At 36.1% G+C, this 5,520-nt stretch overlaps 1 pseudogene; it reads left to right on the top strand.

Annotated features, from left to right (window-relative positions):
- The first annotated feature begins 711 nt into the window (after positions 1-711).
- LOC120183040 lies at positions 712-4,901 on the top strand (annotated as a pseudogene).
- The last annotated feature ends 619 nt before the right edge of the window (positions 4,902-5,520 follow it).

Here is a 5,520-nt window from a genome sequence, read left to right as displayed (position 1 = left end):
TTATTTTTGAAATTTATATTAAACACCTACTCCAATAAAAAAAATTGAACACATAAAATATAATTTAAATATTTATCTTACAACATAAAATAAAAATTACACTAGTGATCATACCCTCTATATTAATTATTATTTGATTATTTTGTCTTATTTTTTATTTTTTTAATTATATCTTTAACTTTTTCTGGTATGAACCAAATTATTTTATTAATTAAAAGAATGATTATTATTTAAAGAGGTCTCGATTTGAGCACCATCAATTATACCGGTGATTAAACATTAATTATTAGATGATCTTTATAATTACTTGGTTTAATAAAATAAGGCTTATTCTATTTTTAGGTGTTTAATATTTTATCTGTTATATTTTAAGTGTTTAATGTTAAAATGAATTGTTAGGTGAAAAATGTCACACTTAATTTTTTTTAATTTTTTAAAAAGTAAATTTTATTTAAAAATATATTTTAAAAAAATCATAACGTAACTCGTGTCACTTAACCATTTTATCTAATGGTAGACACCTAAAAATGTAACAAGAAAAACATTAGATATCTTCTTTTAACAAAAAAAAAATTCTTTAAACACAAAAAAATAATTTGAAATATAATTTAATCACCTAAAATTATATTAAGCCTTAAAAAAGTTCTTCCCGGAGTTGCATTTATAATTGAAATTTCTTTTAATTTTTAAGTTGAAATCTGGAAACTAAAATCATAATCAAACAGCAGCAAAGTTTTCTTTGTAGCCAAACAATACCCCTCATAGGCCATAGCTATGGAAGATCAGACGAAGAAAACGGAAAGTATCGAGTAAATCCTAAGAAAACCTTATTCCAAATTCCGTCAGCCTTTTATAATAATTCAACAATATCCATCGCCCATTCGATCAATCAATAATTCAATCGAAAATCAAAATCGACGATGGGAACGACAGGTGGTAGCGATGTCGAAGCGGGGTTTGCGAAGCTACAAGGCGAAGACTTCGAATACTACATGCAAAATTATTCATAAAGCTCGGCCGCAACTCCAAGAAATCCACCGTCGACGTCGACTTGGCCAACCTCGGCGGCGGCATGAACATTTACCGCCACCATTCCCGCATCTTCTACGACTTCACGCGACGCCGTTTTGCTCTTGAAGTACTCGGAAAGAACGGCTGCCTCATCGAAGGAGTCCTCCACCTCCCTGGGAACCCTTCCGTCAGGCTCGATTCCCAGGACCTCCTCCAAATCGGTGACAAAGAATTTTACTTTCTTCTCCCCGTGAGGAGTATTTTCGGGGGAGCGCTTGCGCCTCGGCACCACGTTTCAATTTACCAGACGGCGGCTGCCACAGCTGGAGGGATGCAGCATCATGGTTACCATGGCGGGACAGAGACAGGGAGATCAGTGGGTTCTGTGGGGGTGAAGAAAGGGAGGGGAAGAGAGTATTATGAAGATTATGGTGAAGAAGAGGATGTTGGGAGTGGCGGAAAGAAGGTTAGGAGTGAAGAGTGGTACGGTGGGGTGGAGGCCGGCTCCGTAGGAAAGGCAGGATTGGCGGGAGCATTAGGGTAGCAAAATTAATTTTTGGTTTTCCTTAAAGATTTATCATTATGTGATTATTTGATCAAATTTTGTCTTGTTTTTGTTTTCAGTCGTTATGAACTGTGAATTGCCATTATTTGAAATCTGCTTTGGAAAGTATATGATTTTTAAGTATTTAGTGATTGATATGTACTGTGAATTGGATATCTCTTGGTATTTTTGAGACTATAATTCATTCTTGTATGCAGTAATATTATGACATATGTTAGATAGCCAAAAGATTTGTCATTTTAGTTAAGAAGAATGGCAAATCTTAGTTTTCAAGAGTGTCTATGTTTGATCTATGCTATCGCTTGCCTCTTAGTGCATTATATCCTATGTCCATCTTGGTCTTTTTGAATTAATAGTTGCTGGCAATGGTGATTTCTTGTGGTTGTAGCACTCAAAATGCTTTGCGTGTGGTTTTTTATTTGCTTAGCATAGTGATCTTCAATTTAATGATTAAATATGTCATCATCTTTTAGGAGTGTTACATAAATCATTTTAAATACCCCTAGGATTGCAATCTCTACTGATCCATTGGTGGTTGATATTGTATTCTCATTTCTACTTTTTTCTTGGGAGTTACTTGTTATAAAATCAGCCTGGCCTTGAATTGTACAGGATCTACCGGTACTTGTTTTTCTGTTTCTAGATGTCCTATTGAATTTTGATCCAGTTTTTGAGAATTTTCCCTAGCTATTGGTTTATTACCTGTGTTACTCGGACTTGGGTGTGAGTTTTGGATAGGGGTATATTTACCACATGAGCATGGTTAGAATTTTCTAAGATTTTTCGTGTATTTATAAGAAGCGTAGAGGTCATATCCCCATTTCCATGTGTTGGACATAGGTACTTTAGGAGAAATGAAGAGTCCAAGCAACATAGCTTATCACAGTTCTGAGAAATTTCATTCCTTGGTAGTTGGTAGTTGTTAAAGATACTCCTTGAAATTGCATAATCTGTGCTGGGGAACGATGAATGTAGTCGCTTCAAGCTTTTAATGGAAGTAATGATGATACCTCCATAAAAAAGAGATGAGATGAATTATAGATGAAGTATATTTTATAGTTATCATGTTGTCTATGGGGTTTTTGGCATATAATTTAGGCCAATTTGTGATGAATTGCTATCTCTGTTATTTCAGAAAGTTACTATTTGATTTTTATGGTGGCTGTGAAATGACTTGTATGATCTCATTGGACGGTTTTATTGTTCTCTGATACTCTTTCTCAGTTACCAGTTTTTTTGCTGCTGACGTAAACTTTCATTCCTTCAACATTTTCTCTTTATGTTTTACCTACTTAGCAACAAAAAGCACGTCTTTCTTATATACTTGATGCCTGATGGATTGTAAATTTTGTTTAATTTGGCATTGTAACATCTGCAGTTCCGGTAGATAAGAAGGGAGAGGGAAGATATAGAGTTGACCGTGAATCCAATAACCAACAACTTGTGCAGTTGAAAGAAAAAAAGGATGTGGTGTCATCTGTAGCCACTGTTCTTTCTGATCTTTGTGGCCCAGGAGAATGTATGGCCATGGAGAAACTCCATGCTGAGGTTAGTTCTAAGCTTACGGTGACCTAAATCTCAAGCTATTTTCATTTTGAGCTTTTGATCTAGCATTGTTCGAGTCTTGGTTATTTTCTGCTGATGGCACCCCTGCCCACACGAGAATAGTCCTCGTGCTTTATTTTGATATTGAGTTTTAGGGTTTTATATGATTTTGCTCACTGCCTGTAATTTCATCTTTCTTCTTCAGTTGGTTGAACAGTTTAGTAGTGCCTGGCATCACAGCCGAGCTGTGTTTTAAAAAGCGCACCTGAGGCGCTAGGCGAGGCGTTTAGAAAAAAGCCTCCGACCACCAAGGCGGCGGCGAGTACATGAGGCGGCGATTCAGTCGTCGGAGGCGGCGAGAGGCGACAAGGCGACGAGGCAATGCTTTTAGCGATTCACGTACAATGACCCATTTTTAAATTTTGGGTCTGGGCTCGATTTTCTTCCAACAGTCAGACCTTTTAAATTCCATGCTTAATTCAGCGATTGTTCTACGTTGAAGTTGAAAGCAGACTCCTTTCTCAGTTTCTCCTATCTCCTTTCTCGATTTTCTCCATTAAGGTAAGTCTTAATTTTAAAATTTGTATCACTGTAGTGTATGTACAATCTGCTTTTCTTTTCCCCTCCACTCCTACATGGTTAATTTACTTCACTGTAATTTGTTTAATTGCTTCATCTTCAATGTAATTTGTTTAATTGTTTATATATTGGAAGACGCAAGCTTTCTTTATCGGTTGTCACAGCTGTAGATATATAATCCGCTTCATTGTTAAGGTGATCTGCTTACTTGTTATTTTGTTAAGGTAATCTGTTTAATTGTTTATCTATAATATGTTTAATTGTTAGGTAATCTGTTTAGAATTTAGATATATAATCATTAAGGTTTTCGCCATTAAGGTATTTGTTTAGATAATCTGTTCATAGAAATATAGAATTTACTCATTTTAGGCTTTTAAGCACAATGTAAATATGTAATTTGTTTATAGATAATCCTGCTCAATATGCATTCTGTTTAATTTATAGATTCTGTTTATAGTTTTCCGAAGATGATGGGGGAGGAGGAGGTGCTTGGGATTGATGTTGACGACGACGACGATGAAGACGAGTTTTAGGCATTTTGATTATTGATGATGTTTTTATTTGTCTTTTTGAGATACAATATGACCTATGCTACTTGGTGTTTTTGCTTATTAAGTTGTTTTGTGTTTGAGGTATGGTTATAAAATATTTATAAATGTTTTGTAAAATTAAGCGCCTCACGTACGTGAATCTCTCGCCTCAAAGCGCCTCAAAAAATTGAGACTCTTGGGTAGCTAATCGCCTTGGAGCGCCTCACGCCTTTTAAAACACAGCAGCCGAGTTAGAAGGTATCTTACATCCGAGGATTGGCCAGGTTCAGAATCGAAGGGGAAACCATGGTATGGTCTGCTTATGTTGTTAAGAAAATACCCAGAACACTTTGTCATCAACACGAGATCCAAGGGCCGGATAACCCTGGAGTACGTATCTCTCGTGTCTTTGCTTTCATAGGGTAATGGTCATCTAGTCTTACATGTCTGGTTTGGGTGTAAAGTCAAAGAAGTTGCATGATGGTAACGTTCATTTTTCTTGAGAACCGCCCAATTTGAGCTCTTAACTGGGTTGTTGTGTAAATGTAGCTCAGTAGCTGAATGGCAGACTTGAGAATGTTTGCTTTCATTCTTTTTTTTTCTTTTGAAATGAATCCCTGACATTATATGCTGGCAATGAAACAATGCTTGTTAGAAATTTTACCCTTTTGAAACTAATCTTTTTTTTTTAATGAAGAGTTCAGTGAATGATACTAACAATTCTTTAGTAGGTTACTCTGCATATGGGATCCTTGTTTGCTAATCCAGGTTTGTAGTCACTAACCTAATTTTAAGCATTCTCCAAATCCAAACTAAACATATCTGTGCATATTTTTATAAGGGAAAATCATAGGTGAAGGCTCTAAGGTAAAATTTTGTAATTATAAATGGACAGAGAAGAAATTTCAAACGTGAGGCCTTTACCGGCTGTGGTCTCAGATAATGTTGCTTTTGATTAGTTTATTGACTGGGTTATGCGCACATGGATGGAGGGTAGAGTTCTTGTGGTCCTCATACAAGGTTTGGTTGCCTATTGTTAGAACAGCAAATAGCTGCTTTTAGTCTCTTGAGTCGAATAGTTTTTTTACCGTAAAATCAGCCTATAGTGATTCATTGGGAACAGTGTTGTGAAATTAGAATGATAAGGTCTTGGCTGCCAAAGGTTGCGCAATCCAAGGTGTTGCAGATATGCTCCTGATGGAGGCGTCATGGGTTGAGATTGAAAGAGGTTCACTAACTGGAGTTAAATATCTTATAATGTCCAGCTTAGGAATTGTTATTAGAGAGATT

Source organism: Hibiscus syriacus, unplaced genomic scaffold (assembly GCF_006381635.1).
Source record: "Hibiscus syriacus cultivar Baekdansim isolate YM2019G1 unplaced genomic scaffold, ASM638163v2 tig00112738_pilon, whole genome shotgun sequence".
Lineage (NCBI taxonomy): Eukaryota > Viridiplantae > Streptophyta > Magnoliopsida > Malvales > Malvaceae > Hibiscus > Hibiscus syriacus.
The sequence above is the reverse complement of the archived record's forward strand: the minus strand, read 5'-3'. Positions and strand labels throughout refer to the sequence as shown.